The 19063-nt window shown below is 40.0% G+C and overlaps 1 long non-coding RNA gene across 2 annotated transcripts in view; it reads left to right on the top strand.

Annotated features, from left to right (window-relative positions):
• Nucleotides 1-19063, top strand: part of LOC131511730 (uncharacterized) — a 356942-nt gene that overhangs the window by 275725 nt on the left and 62154 nt on the right. For both annotated transcript variants that reach the window (XR_009261694.1, XR_009261695.1), the window contains 2 exons: nucleotides 4509-4640; nucleotides 7215-7413. This is a non-coding gene — a long non-coding RNA (uncharacterized LOC131511730). The remainder of the gene's footprint in view (nucleotides 1-4508; nucleotides 4641-7214; nucleotides 7414-19063) is intronic.

Raw genomic sequence — 19063 nt, 5'->3', positions numbered from 1 at the left:
ACCGACTGAGCCACCCAGGCGCCCCCCTTTTTTTAAATTTTTAAATTTTTTTTAGTGTTTATTTATTTTTGAGAGGGAGACAGAGACAGAGAGAGAGAGAGACAGAGTGTGAGAGGCGGAGGGGCAGAGAGAGAAGGGAGAGGAACAGAGTTCTGATGATAGTGTTTGAGCTCCTAGATCCCACTATACCTGAAGTTAGCTATCTCTGCACTTTTAGGTACTCTTCGAATAGGTTATCTTTTATTGCTTAAGCCACTTTGGGTTAGGCCACTTTCAACTAATAGGTAGGATACTAATATACTTCTCAAGTCTTTTCTGGAGACAAGAGTTTGTCCCCAAACTTTAACCACCTTGCGGAAGTTCATACTGTCAAACCTCTCTGAGGATCTCCCTAGATATTCTACCCTGTTCCTTTATATCCAGCGGTTCTCAACTGAGGGTGAGTTTGCCCCCTTAGGGACATTTGACAATATCTGGAGACATTTTTGATTTTCATTTCTGATTGGTGTAGGTGGGCACAGTCCAGGGGTTCTACGAAACATCCTACAACACACAGGAGAGCCCCCTACAACAAAGAGTTGTCCAGCCAAATGTTAAGAGTGACTATGATATGGTGATTTATAATAAGAAATATATACTTGGTCTTCCTCCCACTTCCCAGCACAGAGCTCTTAGAATTCCCTAAGTGCTAAGAGCAGGCAAGGTGTCTTTGTTATGTTAATGAGGCCACTTTTGGAAAGCCCCTACTTAGGTAACTTAAGAATGGGGGCTGGTTACTAGTGAAACCATCCATGTGTTTGGAAGGTTGGAATTTTCAGCCCCATCTCTGACCTCAAGGGAGAGGAGAGAGGCTGGAGACTGAGTTCACTCACCAATGGCCAATGATTTGATCAATGCCTGCCTACTTAAGGAGGGCTCCATAAAAACCCCAAAGATTGGGTTTGGAGAACTTCCTTGGCAAATGTGGAGATGTAGGGAGAGTTTCGCCTCAGAAAGCATGAAGCCCCATGTCCCGTCCTACATACCTTGTCCCATGAATTTCTTCATTTGCCTCTTTTTTGTTTTTTCCTTTTATAACAAACAAGTAATCTTGTAAGTAAACTATTTTCCTAAGTTCTGTGAGCCACTCTAGCAAAGCAATCAAACCTGAGGAGAGGGTCATGGTAACCTCTGATCTGTGGTCCTTTGCTCAGAAGCACAGGTGATAGCCTGAACTTGAAACTAGCGTCTCAAGTGGGGCGGGGCAATTCGGTAGGACCAAGACTTTAACCTGTGGGATTTGATGCTGTCTCTAGGACAGTGTCAGAATTGAGTTCAGTTGTGGGACATCCAGCTGGTATCAAAGAACTGCTTGGGGTAGGGGATAAAAACCCACGTCCGGCATCAGCAGTCTCAGAAGTAGTGTTATTGTATTCAGACACTCTTGTGTATAATGTAAGTGAAAACAGTGATGTGTTCCCTCCCCTGATAAACTCTGCTTTAGATATTATAATCTATTATAATATCTGCCATTCATTAATTCTTTGTTCAAAACCCATGCATTGCGGGCCCTGAGCTGAGCATCGCACAGATGTCAGGGACGCAGCACGCTCAGGGCCCAGTCCTTGGGGTCAGAGGGCTTACAGAAGTAGGGGACCCCACTGGCCTTGTCCTCTGGCTGTTTGCCTCAGTTAACCTCCCAGAATCTCAGATCCACCCCGGGACTCTGTATAGTCTCGCGGTGTTGGACACCCTGAACGTGGTCCTCTTGAATCAGATCATGACGAGTAACATTCATCATCCCAAACATATTTTTAGCACAGCAATGTATCACTTGTAATGACAGCAGAGAATATTCTCAGAGTTTATGTGATCTAAAAGAATTTGAACTCTTTCGGTCTTCCTTTTTTAGTGTTTTCTTGTTGTTGTTTTGGCTTTCAAGGGAAATCTTTCTCTGGAGAAGCAGCAGACCATAATTATGTCTTTTTGGCTCCGTGATGTGTTGAGTAATGGATGTTGGTTGAACAGAGACCATTTACAAATATAGAGGAAACGAATGCAAATTTGCGGTTCTGTCTAGAGCACTTGCAGTATATAATTTTGGAAAGCTGCTCGCTAATGTCTGGTAGATAATCCTCAAGGTGTCTCTTTAACCTTATTATGCTAGTAGTATATTTCAGAGCTCAGAAATTTGATCCAAATTCAGTGAGGGACGAATCACAGGCATGAATGTTCTTTTCCTAGGGGAACCAAGTGGACAAAATAGGTTGCTGTGGAATGCTTTCTGACTGCTATTTTGAAATCTGGTCATGTATTTTTAGCCTGCAAAACCTCTGTTCTGACACGTTTCCTCATGGGGACACGCGGCGGCTTCTAGAAGGGAAGCCCCAGCCCAGCACTGTGTTCTCGTCATGTAACAGCAGGCCGCGCAGGCAGGCCAGGAAAGCCCTTTTGAATTCTAGCAGTGATAATCCTGGAGTTTACATGGCCACACACTGCAGCCTTGCAAAGTTATTTTTTAACATAAAACAAAGGTGCCCTGGGGTCAGGCTAGCTGCTAAGAAAGTGCAAGCAGTAGAGGTTGAGGTAACCCGGGAGTAAAAGACGTGATCTAATAAAGGCGAGTCAGAGAATCGCCCCTGTAGAGCAACATGTTTATGTAATTCACAACCGGAGGTTCTGGAGGGACAACCCCTCTGGGTTTCCCAATTTGTCATCTTTAAGTGGCCCTACAGTACCTGATGAAGCCAGAGACATAGCTCAGCCTTCCGTGATTTCTGCAGAGTGGCAGGGAGGTAGGGACAAGGGTCTTCACAGGCTTTTGGCTGGATCATTTGTTATGAGTAGAATTAGGATGTCTTATTGCTTTGACCATTTATGTACTCCAAATGGTCCAAATTAAAAATACCTTCCTCTTTCCTCTCTTTCCTTTTATATTGTGCTAAGGTACAGCAGATGATTAAAATGGAGTCCAGTTTTCTCCTCTTGAGCTGGGGACACTGATGAAGATGTCTAAGTTATAAAAGACACACAAGTAAGGACTAAAATATATTTCACATTTCCTGTCTACCAAACATTAAGCTGTGTGGTACATTATCTAATCTTAGCAAAGAAGACGCATTATTAGTTTAGTTTTGTTGATGCAAATACCATAAGAGTTATTCAACACTGCATCTATCCTAGAATTGTGCCTCTGTTGCACAGGGTGTCCAATGAATATTTGTTGAATAATGTATAAAAGAAATGAAATAACTCTGGGCGAAAAGATGGAGTAAGTTTTCGTGTCACTTCTTGTGATGGTAGAATTCCTTGTTGCAGGAACCTTCGGACTAGATGATATATTGACAAAATAATTTGTTGGCTGTAAAGAACAGGCAGTCGCCAAGTCCGTTCTTTTTCAGAGAAGTCATAAAGAGACAAAATCCTGAATGGAAAGAGGGCATAGGGACATGAATCCCAAACTGATGCCTTCTTTCCCCTTGAGACAGGGGCCTTCTATAGCAGTGGAGGAGAGCCTGAGAAGCTGAGAAGAGCTTTCAGAAAACGTCCAGGGCTGAGGTACAAACAGCAGAGCTTGCTGTTCACGCAAAGGCCCTTGTAGACACCCAGAGGAGGGTGAGGCCCTGTGCACCTGATTCAAATCTCAGGTTCACCACTTTCTAGCTGGGCATGTTAGCCACACTTTTTTTTTTTTCTTTTTGGTGTCATTGATAAACTTCTACTGATGCATCATCATCAGTGTACCCCTTGAATTAACGCAAAGTGAACATATCCATTTAACCACTATCCAGATCAAGAAATAGAACCCCAGAAACCTTCCTCATTGCCCTCTTTTCCCAATAACCACAATCCTGACCTCTGATGCCATTGGACCTATTTCGCCTGTTTTGTTTGCTTGTTTTTAGCTTTATGTAAATATCTAGCTTAAAAAATATTTTTTTAATGTTTATTTTTGAAAGAGGGAGAAACAGAGTGCAAGTGGGGGAGGGGCCGAGAGAGAGGGAGACACAGAATCCGAAGCAGGCTCCCGGCTTTGAGCTGTAAGCACAGAGCCCGATGTGGGGCTTGAACTCACAAACTGTGAGATCATGACCTGAGCCAGTCGGATGCTTAGGATGCTTAACCGACTGAGCCACTCAGGCATCCCTCTGGCTTTTTTTTTTTTTTTTCATTAGCTTAATGTCTAAAAGACTCATCTATCTTGCTGCATGTGGCCATATTTCTTTCAGTTTCTGTTGCTGTGTATAATACTATTTTTAGCCAAACATAGGGTTGGTTTTGGTATGTTTTTCACACGCACTTGAATGTATTCTCTGCAGGCGTTGGGTGTGGGATTCTGCATATGGCACTCAGGTTACGTACCACCTCACAGTATTTATATAAACTTTGTTGTGTTGTCCAACTTTTCTCTATCTTGACTGATTTTCATTCTTTTCCCTATCAAGTACTGATAATCGTGTGCTAAAATCTCTCATTATGAGATAGAAGGGACATTAGAAATCACCTAGTTTAATTTTTTAATTTTACAGATTATAAACTGAGGCCAAGAGAAGGAAACAAATGGACTATATATACAGTGACAGAATAAATACCATGTGCCAGCAGTGACCTAGGACCTTTACACGCATGATCCCATTACGTCCTTGCAAGAAGCCTGTAAGGTAGGTAAATGCCATGACATTTTACAGTGAGGTTGTCACTTGCTGTCTCTCTGGAGGCTAAAATGTACCATGTTATACCCTAAGGCTCAGCACCTTGCCCACGGATTCAGAGAACCTTGGACTGACTGCCAGTTGTTCTGTGGGCACGAATTCAGGCTGCTGCTCAGTGTTTCAGGAGCTAGGGCATTAAGATTAAAAGGAATAAAGGCATGGCCATTTTTCCAAAGAAATTCACAAGTAAATGGTGAAACCGACATGTAAGTAAGTGCACAGTTATAACACAGACTCAAGGGAAAGCCTCTCATGTCCTATAAGTGAGTTTGGGTTTTATTTAGAAGGCATTGGGAAACCCATAAAGAATTTTCACCAGGGATGGAGGCTGAGCATTGATTCCAACAAAAGCCGGTAGCGGCCTGAACTGTGATTGTGGCAGTGGGGATTGCAATCAGAGTGTCGATTCAAAAGGGTAATAGAAAGTCGTCCTGTGAATAAGAGGAACAATACCTTTTTTGGCTTGAGAGCCTGTAGTTGCCAGTGTAGATGTGTACTCTGGAGAGGCATTTGTTAGTGCTGGAAAATCAGTGCAGATTAAAGCAATTCAAATAGTACCTTTGCAGAATCACAGTAACCCTAATTTCCCAGGGCCGTTCTCCTTGCTGGAGATGGGAAGGGGAGCTTCTCTGAGGTAGCACAACGGCCCAGGAGACCTTGGAAAAGCATCTGAGCGGAGAGTAAATTTGAGAATGAAGAATGGGGTTTGTAAATGGGGGGATCCTTCTCATCCCTGGTCACACCATTTCCCCCCAAAATTTCAGGTAGTTTGAGAAGCCTGCTTCATGATCTAGATGTGGCTACTGATTCCTGTCCAGTAAGTGCATGACCGTCCATGGTTCTCATCTTCTTTGTCAGTGCCTGGTCAACTTGGGGGCTGTCTGGACACTCCTGTGTTACTGCAAGAGGGCGTTTCTGAATAGACCTCAAGGACCGGGCAGTCACATGTGAGCTCTCTTTCATTTTACCTGCAGCAGGACTGGATGCCACAGCCTTTCTGGCTTCAGAGTGAATCTCCTTTGGGAGCAGTAGACCTTTGTCCATCTAGTAACTGGCGCACATTTTGGCTCACACCCCAGGATATTTCACCTAGCCTGGAAAATTCAGTTTTCCAGTTGTCCTTGAAGAGTTGTCTCTGTCTCTTGTTTTAAATTTTTCTTTTCTTTTAACCCATCCAAATAGGGATTGAAAACAAAGAATTCTGGTTTTTTTTTCTCTGTTAAACAGCATGAATAAAAATCGTGATTTTTTTTTTTTTTTGGATGATTTAAGATTATCACCATGATCATGAGTTCTTGGACTTGCCCTGATAGTTCAATGCTACTGCTGCCTGTAAAGTGTTTCCTATTACACAAAATGCCTCCAGTTTATTGCATTTTAATATGAGTAGCTTTGTCTCCTGGATTTACAATTAAGTCTTAATAATAGTAGTTCATCTGTGACTTCTAGACTGATGCCGTGTTGAATCCAACAGAGCCAAGTTTCTACCCCTTTCTAACTAGTGCATGGGGTGCCGCATCACTAGCTGTTGGCCATATCATTTTCCTAGATGATTATATTTGCTGAAACATTGAACCTATCTTAGTAAATTTGAGGATAAATAGTAACAGAGAGTAGCAGGTGACCTTTCAAAAGAAAAGGTACGTTTCTGGAGGCTTTCTTTGCCTGGGCTTAGAGTAAATTCTCTCTCCTTGGTTAATCATCCTCTCTAATTTATCTTTCAGATTTTCAGGATTGTCCCAAAATTATGCTTTACTCTTGGAATATTTGATATTCAGAACCCCCAAATTGTAAGCCTCTTGGTGTGAGCTATGTACCAAGAACCTTAAAAATCTATAAGGGATCTTTTCCTGCCTTCCTTACTCTGTCTAACCCCCGAATTTAGTGAAAGAAGTAACTTATTTTCAATGACTGAAAGAATTGTTTTCTCAGTGGAGGAGGTATTTTACCTTGCACACTCTGAATTAGATGATCCACAAAACCCACAACCTAATTGCCCTTTTAACAGGGGGGTATTCTGAGGTCCCAAGAAAGGAAAAGAATCCCAGGATGGCAAAGCTGAGATTGTGAGCAAAGCCACTGTGCCAGGGTGCCAAGGTCCAAGAAGCCACAGGCAGGATGTGTGTGGGCGAGGGGTTGGCAGAGACTTGCCAGACATGAAGGGTGCAGAGGCACGTGTGAAAGTCTGTAACCAGAAGAGACAAAGCAACAGAGGTAGGAAACAGATGAAATAGATGAGGCAAAGGGAAGGGTCCCAAATGGTCCCATTTTAGACGCCATACTGCTGCCCAGCATTCCCTTTGGTAATCAAGGACTTCTTCCCCCAGTCCCTCAGCAGTCTGTCCTCTTCGGTGACTAACAGGGGCAGGAGTGTGAAGGCTCTGTCCACTTGCCCCAAGTCAGAACAACTCTCAGGGGCTCTTCCAGTTCCTGAGTTCCCACCAGGTTGAATTGACTGAGCCCTTTGCTGGGACTGCATCACAGCCAATTGTCCAATCTTGTTCCTTCCTTCCCCTTCCACAGGTGCTGATTCCAAAAGCATTCTGTAATAAACACCCCACAGGCTAGTCTTTGTCTCAGAGACTGCTTTCCAGGGAACTTAATCAGAAGGAGTCATCTAAAGTCCCCTTTTGTGTTTGAAGTTTGTCTTCATAAACCGTTTGGGCTGAGATATGAGGATGATCGCAAGTTTAAAGCTTAAACAGCAAAGGAGAAGCTCAAGGTATGATGGTATTTCATGTCCTTGTATGGCCTACAGTGTTGAACAAATATAAAAAGATCATCTAGGGGCACCTGGGCGGCTCGGTCGGTTGAGTGTCTGACTTCCGCTCAGGTCATGATCTCGCAGTTTGTGGGTTTGAGCCCTGCGTCAGGCTCTGCGCTGACAGCTCAGATCCTGGAGCCTGCTTCGGATTCTGTGTCTCCTTCTCTTTCTGCCCCTCCGCCACTTGTGCTCTCTCTCTGTCTCTCAAAAATAAATAAATGTAAAAAAAAAAAAATTGAAAAAAAAAAAAGATCATCTACACAGGAAGACTCAAGTGTGTATGACCTTAAAGTCACCCAGACAAAGGCCCTGACATTTCCTAGTTTAGATCACACCTAACCTCAGAAGAGATAAGAAATGGACTTCTGTGAGGCGGCCAGTTGAATCTTCAAGCTAAGGACTTGAACAGAAATTGGTTCAGAGAGTGAACTGAGGACTATATAATGAGAATGAGGAATCTGTTAGAAGGAGGGAGGTACAAATAGACAAATGAGTGGTGTTAGGCTCCTTCTGGATGCTGGAGTCCACTAGGGCAGGAACTGTTTTCTCTTTTTTGATGTTTATTTACTTTTGGAAGACAGAGTGCATGCAGGGGAGGGACAGAGAGAGAGGGAGACACAGAATCTGAAGCAGCTCCAGGTTCCAGCTGTCAGCACAGAGCCCGACGTGGGGCTTGAACTCGCGAACCCAAGATCATGACCTTCGAACTCATGAACTGCGAGATCATGACCTGAGCCGAAGTTGGATGCTCAACTGACTGAGCCACCCAGGCGCCTCAGGCAGGAACTGTTATTTAAAGGAGTTAAAGCAGGAAAAATTCCATATGGCCCCTGAAACTTGGAAATGAAAGTCTCTAATCAGAAAGAGTGAGGTCATTAGCACCTAGGATGTCTATAGAACGAGGAACTTCACCTGTGGCTTCCTGCTGAAGAGCAGGCAGCTGGCATCCCAACGGGCCTGGGAAGAGCCTCGTCAGGCCAAGGCAGAGGCCGTGTCCTCCATTACCGCCTCTCCTCGACACATCTACAGAGCCCAGCTCTCCAACTTCAAAGTGCACAGGTGGAACTGACCATGCCGTTTTGGCCCATAACTCTTTATAGCATTTACAGCTGTGTTTTATGAAATGGCGTATAGTGAGATGGGCACAGTATATTTCTTTTCTTGGTTCCTTCACAGCAGACTACAGAGCTCTGGACATTAACTTGGTGCACTTGCAAATTACTTCTGGGTATTATGTAGTCAGGTCCTGCCCTTGTGCCCGTAAGACATTTTTTTTCCTCCTTAAATTCAGCTTATTTCCATGGATATGTACAGTTAGATTCAGGATTAATTTAGAATAGGTCAAATGTCTAAAAGTGTTAGTGTTGAAAGCTAGGATGATGATTTTACCCAGTGGACTCAAGCTTTTTGGTACATGACAGATACCAAATTTTAGGATGTTTTGCTAGCACAAAATTCAAAACGACACTAGCCAAGACAGGAATAATTGTAACACAGTCTACATCCACAGTACGGCAGAAGCTTACAGCATCTATAAAAACGTCCACACTATTCATTTTGCCCTCCTTTAGCATCAGGCTTTTGTTAAATGGAACCACTTGATTCCCTGATGTCAGACTCTTATATTTGGAGGGCCGAGCCTCCATGTTCCAGGAGACATACAGTCTTCCAGCCTGACATTCCCCTTGACCCCTGCCCATGGCTCCAACACCACAATTGTGTGTATACCCAGAAGAAGTAAAAGTAAGGTTTTATTTGTTGATCAAAAGAACAGTGTGCTGGTACAAACTCTAACCGAAGTGTTACATGGAGTATTTTTGTTGACCATATTTAATTCTGTGGGACAATCTGTAATTGAGTATGAATTCTTGATTGCATTATCTCTTCTCCTCCCACTGTCCCGCTTAGTATCTTGTTCATTTCCACAGATGAAAGAAAGGGAATAGGGGGAGAGAATCAATTCCTGGGCTGTTTTTTTAATAGATCACAGTCTAGTAATGTGTATGTATTTTCAGAAACCACTTAAAGACAGTAAGTGCCTTGCTTGATGCCTGATCAGCCCCTTGTTTTTTGTTTTTCCACTGAGTATTATATACTGGAGTGAGATTCATTTGAATACATGTAACACAGTCTTATTTTAAAAATAACTTCATGCATGGGTGCCTAGGTGGCTCAGGTGGTTGGGTATCCCACCTCGGCTCAGGTCATGATCTCACAGTCTGTGAGTTCAGGCCCTGTGTCGGGCTCTGTGCTGACAGCTCAGAGTCTAGAGCCTGCTTCAGATTCTATGTTTCCCTCTCTGTCTGCCCCTCCCCCACTCACGCTCTGTCTCTTTCCCTCTCTCAAAAATAAACATTAAAAAAATTAAAAAAAATAACCTCATGCTACTGGATTTTATGAAGCTGCCATGATTTATTTAATCAGACCCCAAATTATGAACATCTAGGTTGTTTTCACCCTTTGCCATGGCAGGCGATCCTGCAAGGGATGTTGGTATATTAATTTATAGCCTATAAGCTACCTATAAATATAAATATAACATCTGGATTTCCCCAAGTTCTGTAAAGTTCTCCTGGCTCTGAAACACACAGCTTCATAGGTAAGTGAAGAGAAGCTAGCACAGTGGACCTAGGAGGGGGTTAGGCCCCCATTCCCATGGCTGCCGTTGTAACCACGCTGCATGTTTATTTTTCATCAGTGCATCACTATTTGGCATTTCCCTTGACACATCATACTGCTTCACAGCTTCCTGCTTGCTGCCAGCGAGTGCTTTTCTGCACTGAGCACCTAACGTATTTCTACTCATCTTTTAAAACCTATTCACACATCATCAGCCCTATGCATGCACCTTCCCTCTGCATCCAGAATTAATCACCTTATTTGCATGCCCTCTACTGTGTGCACATTTCTGTTACTGCCCAAATAGCAGTTTATTATAATCATGTGTGTACATGTTTGACTTCCCTATTGGACTCTCAGTTCCTGGCACTTTGGGACTGGATCTTATTTGTTTTCCCATCTTTAATGCTAAGTAGACTATCTCTGACATACAGACCCTTGACTAATGTTTGCTAAATGGCATGGGAGAAAATTCTAAGTGAATTCGGCTGTATTTACAAGAGAAAAACATTTGAGGCTCAGAGTCAATGGTTAGTCTTCGATCTTTAGGAGACAGTGGGGACCTTCTGCGGTAGAAAAGGCCCTTTCGAGAGATGGTGATACCAGCTTTTCTTCCCATCTACTCTGTGTGAGTTTTGGCATTTTATTTTCTCTGCCATTCTTCAGCTTGTTAGTATTGCCGTGTTGGAGGTTTTGTTAAGCTAATCAGAAAGGTTCAAGTTACAAGGAGATAAAGTTGATTGAAGGGGCAGCATGGATAGCAAAGTAAAACATTTTGGGCAAGAAAGAAAGGACAACCAAAAAAAGCTTGAGACCTTGAAATATTTATGTGTAATAAAGTTCAAAAAGGAACATATGTCTATATGAGATTATCCAGGGGGAAATCCTTGCTTCAGGTATGCTGAATTACCATTAATCGTTTATTTCTGCTCTCAAAGCTTGTGTCAAAGACTCATTTTTAGTCTTTAGTGTAATTATTGTCTAAACTTCCAGCATTTTCAAATAATACTCTGAATGGCTGATTTTTTTAAAAATCATTAAAAATTATAGGAATAAATCCTTAATTTAAAAGGAAATTTACTTTAAAATGCCATGCTTAATTTTTTAAAACCAGTTTATACTATGCAAAAAATCAACTTCAAATTAACTAACATTCCACCAATTAAATAGAAATTTCTCCCAAATATAAGTATTTTAAAGTCAAATTTGTAGTTATTGCTTTAGGAACAAATAAGAATTTGTAACCATTATATTAATGAATGTCTCAATGTTTCATATTTATAATCAGATGGAAAGATCATTTCATTTAAGATGAGCCCTGTACTCTCTCTCCATATCCCTCTTACACTTATTCAAAGCCCTTTTTTTTTTTAATGTAATTTATTGTCAAGTTAGCTAACATACAGTGTATACAGTGTGTTCTTGGCTTCGGGAGTAGATTCCCATGATTTCATTGCTTACATACAACACCCAGCGTCATCCCAACAAGTGCCCTCCTCAATGCCCATCACCCATTTTCCCCTCCTCCCCTGCCCATGAATCCTCAGTTTGTTCTCTGTATTTAAAAGTCTCTTATGGTTTCCCTCTCTTTCTGTTTGAAACTACTTTTTCCCCTTCCCTTCCCCCGTGGTCTTCTATTAAGTTTCTCAAATTCCACATATGAGTGAAAACATGATATCTGTCTTTCTCTGACTGACTTTTACTTAGCATAATACCCTCCAGTTCCATCCACATTGTTGCAAATGGCAGCATTTCATTCTTTCTCATTGCCTAGTAGTATTCCATTGTATATATAAACCACATTTTCTTTATCCATTCATCAGTTGATGGACATTTGGGCTCTTTCCATAATTTGGCTATTGTTGATAGTATTGCTATAAACATTGGGTACATGTGCCCCTATGAATCAGCACTCCTGTATCCTTTGGATAAATTCCTAGTAGTGCTATTGCTGAGTTCTAGGATAGTTCTATTTTTAATTTTTTTGAGGAACCTCCACATGGTTTTCCAGACTGGCTGCATTAGTTTGCATTCCCAACAGCAGTGCAAGAGGGTTCCCATTTCTCCACATCCTTGCCGACATCTGTTGTTTCCCGAGTTATTAATTTTAGCCACTCTGACCAGTATGAGGTAGTATCTCATTGTGGTTTTGATTTCTATTTCCCTGATGATGAGTGATGTTGAGCACCTTTTCATGTGTCTGTTGGTCATCTGGATGTCTTCTTTGGACAAGTATCTGTTCATGTCTTCTGCCCATTTCTTCACTGGATTGTCTGTTTTTTGGGTGTTGAGTTTGAGAAGTTCTTTATAGATTTTGGATACTAATCCTTTGTCTGATATGTCATTTGCAAATATCTTCTCCCATTCCATTGGTTTGAAACTAAAGGCATTTAGTTTTGTTGATTGTTTCCTTTGCAGTGCCGAAGCTTTTTATCTTGATGAGGTCCCAGTAGTTCATTTTTGCTTTCATTTCCCTTGCCTTCAGAGACATGCCGAGTAAGAAGCTGCCACAGCTGAGGTCAGAGAGGTTGTTGCCTGTTTTCTCCTCTAGGGTTTTGATGGTTACCTGTCTCACATTTAGGTCTTTTATCCATCTTGAGCTTATTTTTGTGTATGGTATAAGAAAGTAGTCCAATTTCATTCTTCTGCATGCTGCTGTCCAGTTCTCCCATTTGCTAAAGAGACTGTCTTTTTTTCATTGGATACTCTTTCCTAATGGTCCAATTCTGGGTTCTCAGTTTTATTCCATTGGTCTATGTATCTGTTTTTGTGCCAATACCATACTGTTTTGATGATTACAGCTTCAAAGCCCTCTTTTAAAGATACTTTATATGGTATTGTTTTTGAATTTTGCACATGATCAAAACTGAAAAAGTATAAAAAAGTAGACAGAGAAAATAAACCTCTGTCATTTCCGTATTTTTTAAGGAACTCACCTCTATTCCCAGAAAGCAAGCAAGCACAGAACATATCTTTAATGTTTTTACTATGTATTACTATATTTGTTCATACTCACAATGGTAACATACAGTTTACACGTCGTTCTGCTTTTACTTTTTAGCACTAAGAGTACAGATCATTTCCTAATAGGTCAAATAGAGCTGTTTATTTCTACAGCTGCATTAGATTCCACTCATTGGTTCTATTACAATTTATCTTAGTCTTCTATTGATGGACTTTTGGATTGTTTGCAATCTCTTGCTTGTACCAAATATAATGTACATCATCACTTGGCATCAGTGGGAGTAGGAACGTAATTACTGAGTCAAGGAACATGTAATTTTCAATTTTGATAGATAAAGCAAAATTGCTCTCCATAGAGGATATACCAAATTAATATTCCTCCCAGCCATAAATAAGACTGCCTGTTCTCCATATCATTATCAGTTGGGTGTGTTATAAACTTTTTAATCTTAGTAACCTGAGTTGTAAAAACTGTATCTCATTATGCTTTTGATATATAATTCTTTATAAAGAAATCAGGCATTTTCATCCAAACAGAGCCATTTGTGTTCCTTTTACATATTATTTATTAGCCATTAAAACAAATATAGCTTTATTGAGAGAGAATTTACATGCTATACAATTTTCCCCATTGTAAATGTGCAATTCAGTGTGTTGTGTGTGTGTGTGTGTGTGTGTGTGTGTGTGTGTGTGTTTGTGTGTGTAAATTTGCTATGATATGAACACAGTCTAGTTCTGGAACATTTTCAGTACTTCACGATGTCTTCTGACCATTTTCAGAAAATCTTCTATTCCGCACCTGACCTAAGAAAGCATGTTAATGATTTCTCTTCAAATTTACCTTTTCTGGATATTTCATATAAATGAAATCAAAGAATATGCATTCTTTTGGATCAGGCTTCTTTTAGTTATTATAATATTTAGGGATTCATCTAAGCTGTAGCAGGTATTGGTACTTTGTGCCTTTTTTATTGCTGAACAGTATTCCATTGTATGGATGTGCCACTTTTATTTACTCATCATTTGGTGAACACTTGGATAGTTTCCAGTTTTGGCTATCTTGAGTAATCCTGCTATAAACAAAACATTCATTTACAAATATTTGTGTGGACATATGTTTTCATTACTCTTGGATGGGTTCCAAAAAGTGAAATTGCTGGATCATATGGTAAGTTTATATTTAACTTCATAAGAAACTGCCAAAATGTTTTGTAAAGCGGCTGTATCATTTTACCTTCCCACTAGCAATAAATAAGGGTTCCAATTTCTCCACATCTTTGCCTACACTTTGGACTGTCTTTCTGATTAGAGCCATTCTAGTAGGTGTTCTATCTCATTGTGACTTTAATTGTGTTTGTAATAATTTGTATTTTAACTAATTTGTATTTCCCAAATGACCAATGAAACTAAACATATCTTCCTTCGTATGTGCATTGGCCACTTGTTTATCTTTTGTGTAATATCTATTTAAACATGTTGCTCATTATTTTCTAGGAAGTCCATTTCATCTCATTTGTTTTCTTTTTTGGCATAGCTGTTTATAATTTTCTTCATAAATCTTTTCAGTTTCTGTAGCATTGGTAGTGATGTTTCTTCCTTCATTCCTAAATTGGGTAACTTGTATTTTCACTTTTTTTTCCCTCAGTTCAATTAAAGATTTGTCAATCTTGTTGATCTTTTGAAAGATCAAGATTGCCTTTTTCCTCTTGGTTTTGTTTTCTATTTTATTGACTTCTGTTCTAACCTTTATTATTTTGTTTCTTCTGTTTACGTCAGGTTTAGTTTGCTCTTCTTTTACTAGGCTCTTAAAGTAGAAGCATAGAGGGGCGCCTGGGTGGCTCAGTCGGTTGGGCATCCGACTTTGGCTCAGGTCATGATCTCGTGGTCCGTGAGTTCGAGCCCCGTGTCAGGCTCTGGGCTGACAGCTCAGAGCCTGGAGCCTGTTTCGGATTCTGTGTCTCCCTCTCTCTCTGCCCCTCCCCTGCTCATGCTCTGTCTCTGTATCAAAAATAAATAAATGTTAAAAAAAAATTTTAAAAAAGTAGAAGCATAGGTTATTGATTGGAGAATTTTCTTCTTTTCTGATATATGCCTTTAAAGCTGTAAATCTCTCTGTAAGTACTGCTTTAGCTGTGTGCCAGAAATTTTGGTGTACTGTGTTTTTATTTTCATTCAATAGAAAATGTTTTGAATTTACCTTATGATTTCTTCTCTGACCTGAAGGTGGTAGCTGATGTCCTCTATCCACCCACTTTTTATTGGTTAGTCTAGTTAGGATCTGTCAATTTTATTGAACTTTTCAAAGAACTAACTTTTAGTTTTATTTTTTAACTTAATTTTGGTAAAATACAGAAACTTCACTGCAATGTGGCTCTATTCTTTCCCCTTCTTTCTGCTATTATTGTTACATTTATTACATCTATTGTTATCAATCTAACAATACAGTGTTACATTTATTGCTTCATATAACCTTATGTCTTTTAAAGAAGTTAAGGGAAGAAATGTGAAAAAATATGCATTTAAGACATTCCATATTTACCTACGTTTCTGGTTCTTCATTTCTTCTTGTGTATTGGAGTTACCATCTGTGTCATTTCAGGCCAAAGAATTGCCTTCTAACCTTTAAATGTTCTTTTTCTCTTTTCCCAAGAGCTCTAAACATGTAAGTTAGCTCATTAAGAACCTCTCACCAAGGATAAAGAGATTTTGCCAAGGGGCACCTGGGTGGCTGAGTCAGTTGAGTATTCAACTCTTCACTTTGGCTCAAGCCATGATCCCAGTGTTGTGGGATTGAGCCCTGCATCGGTCTCCATGCTGAGTGTGGAGCCTGCTTGGGATTCTCTCTCCCTCTCTCTCTCTCTCTTTCTCTCTCTCCCTCTTTTCCCTCCCCCACCCCCGCCACTGTCTTCCCCACTTGCACTCTCTCTCTCTGAAATAAAATTAAAAAGAGAGAGAGTCATACTTTGCCAAGAAGAGAAGACGGCTCTTAACCTGGAAATCAAGGCCTCTCCCTGCATTTAGGAGGAGTTTGATTATGATGAGATGAGAAAATTTACTTAAAGTATAAAGTAGGAACCTGATCAACAATCTATATCCTCGGTTTGGGAATGCTAAATTCAATGTGAATCTTTACACATGCAAAATGGGTATATTCTACCTTGCATAACTTGTTTGAAGAAAATAGATAATCCTCTGTGATTGATGACGATTCTGCCGTCTTAGATAAATATGAGCAGACAGATCATGGTTTACATGCCTGATGTGGACTGTAGGTCACAATTTCAAACCTATGACTAAATTTCCTAAGAATGTTGTCCAAGTATTTGATTCAGACGTCCAAGGAACCAAAACTATATACTTGGAAAAGCATACCTTAAAAATTATGTCTATGTGAAAGTTTGAATTAAATTATGTACTAGCCATGGGGAGACAAAATTCAACAAAGAAAAATGAAAACAATCTAATAATATGCTGCTTCATTTTTCCATTGTTTACAATAAATAAAGCTGAGAAGAAAAAGAGAGCACAATTGCCCTGACAAGACGCAAGATTGGTTTTCCTAATAGGCTTTACTCTTAAAAAAAAAAAAAAAAAAGCCTTCTATCCCAGATTAAGTTGTGACTCTACTATTATTGTGACATTATCCATGAATGCCTTGCTTGTACTCACATTATTTGAGTACTGGCTCTATTATTAATCATTTTGAATATTATCATTACTGTTACCAAGGCATCCAAAGGGTTTGTTTTTAAGTTTGAGAAGTTCTATTTTAAATCTTTGCTCTGCATTTTTCTTGGTGACACTTTCTTATTTCTCTGAAATTTATGTTCTTCTCTTTTATTTTCTGAGAAATGTCATGAAGTATTTTATTTCTGCTAACTTTTCCATGATGTTGGAAAGCTGCAAAGATTTGTGAAGCTGAAACAAATTCCTTCTTAATCATTTTAGACATTTCTATAATAACACGTATATGTAATTTCTCAGTTCTGTTGATTCATACTTTAGAAATATTCCTTTAAGGTTAGTGGATGTTAGTCTCATTTTGTGGTAGGAGAAAAGAGTACAGAGGAGTTTGACAGCTGTTTTAAGACCATGGGAAAATTTTGTGTGTATGTGGGGTGAACTTAATGAAGGTTTTGTATACATTCTGCTTTTGCGTGAGGAGGCAGGTCTTCCAAAAATGCTGGATCATGAGTTGACAATTTTTACTACTTGTGGAAGTTTCTTTAGGAACCACAGGGTTGGAGAGAGAGTTTTAGGTGGCAGAATACCTTCTCTTTTCCTAGGACTCTGTCAGATATTGCACTTAGAGTTCCCCAGAGTGGATAGAGTGCCCTGAGAACCAGTGAACATATAAAGTGATTCATCTCTGCCCATTTCTGCATTACATTCTGTCTTGTGGTAACATTATTACAGAAGTTAACAACCTACAGAAGAGCTAATTCTATTAGTGCATTGCTTGCAATAGGCTACTGACGAACCCTGATCCCATGTCCCCATCAAATTTGCATCATTAAACAAAAGATACATTTAGCAGGGGAGATGAAATTGGGTGGACGTGATATATTGCCTCATAGGACTTAATAGATATTAATTTGTAATCTGTTCGGTGTTTGCTAAGGCTGGTATAGCTAGAATGGCATTGATTGGATCCCTATCTGGAAAAATGCCAGACGATTGATGAGTTTCCCCCCAAATGAAAAACATGTATTCATTCAGCAGGTATTTATTGAGTTTCTCGTATGCGTATTGAGCACCACGTTAGATGCCACATCTAAAATAAAATGCTAAACAAAGACTACTGGTCTGGAGGCTAAGGGAAGATTTCACCATCACCAACGAGGGGTCTGTGGTAAAGGCAACTGATTCAGAAAGAGGGAGGAAGTATGTGCACACGCCTCATGGCAGAAGTGAGCATTTCTTGTCCCAGGAACCCAAAAGAAGGCTAAGACAGCAAAGCAGGAAACACAAGAAGCAGAAAGGTAAGATAGGAGACTAAAAAGGGAGTCAGAAGCCACATCAGGAAGGATATTAAAAGGTACAAAGCAGGTTGGTCTTTAGAAGGACTCCCAACATTAACATTCAGAAAAACAGAGTCAGTTCTGAATCACCAATTAGGTAGGCAAATTCTTAGCTTAAGAGTATTTCAATCCTTGAGACCCCCTGTCTTGGGAAAGTAATAAAATAAGTGATTTGTGTATTGTTTCATACGACTAAAGAAATATTCCTAATATCCACAGCAGGGAAAGAAAAAAGAACAGTTTGCCTTTTAGTGTGGTGCTTTATTATCCATTTCTGAATGCAAAGCTAATTATTTGTCAAATTAAAGCCTATTTTTACCAGTAATATTATTACCACTTGGAAATAATCAATCACCTTGGTTTGCAGGGCACTGGTGTAACACTGGAGAATACAATTTTTTGTATTCAAAACAACTGTAATAAGGGTAGTTTGGTAGGTTTAGAATTAGCTTTAAAAGTAAAAATATGAACAGAGCGAATAAAGAATTGTCTTTTGTTCTTTCCTGCTGTAGTTGTTAGCTAGCATTATATTAGAAATGTCTGAATGCACATATTCTTTTCTTTAATTTTTTTTAGCTGTTTAAAATGTTTATTTTTGAGAGAGAGAGACAGAGCATGAGAGGGGAGGGACAGAGACAGAGGGAGACACAGAATCCTTAGCAGACTCTAGGCTCTGAGCTGTCAGCACAGAGCTGGATGAGGGGTTCAAACTCACGAACCATGAAATCATGACCTGAGCCGAAGTTGGATGCTTAACCGACTGAGCCACTCAGGCACCCCTGACTGCATACATTCCAGAAAGTACAGTTTGAGGATGTCTTCTTGGCACCAGAGGAAAAAAAAGTGTATGAATGAATCACTTGTTTGTAGATGGGCAAAAGCTAAGACAACTACGATGGGTGTCTGTGCACTCATTAGTTGCATAGACAAGACAGCTAAGGTAAGGGTTATTTTTATTTTCTTTTAATTGTTTGACTTAGGTAAAGTAGCAAAGAAACTTAATT

The sequence above is a fragment of the Neofelis nebulosa genome, chromosome 5 (genome assembly GCF_028018385.1).
Source record: "Neofelis nebulosa isolate mNeoNeb1 chromosome 5, mNeoNeb1.pri, whole genome shotgun sequence".
Lineage (NCBI taxonomy): Eukaryota > Metazoa > Chordata > Mammalia > Carnivora > Felidae > Neofelis > Neofelis nebulosa.
The sequence above is the reverse complement of the archived record's forward strand: the minus strand, read 5'-3'. Positions and strand labels throughout refer to the sequence as shown.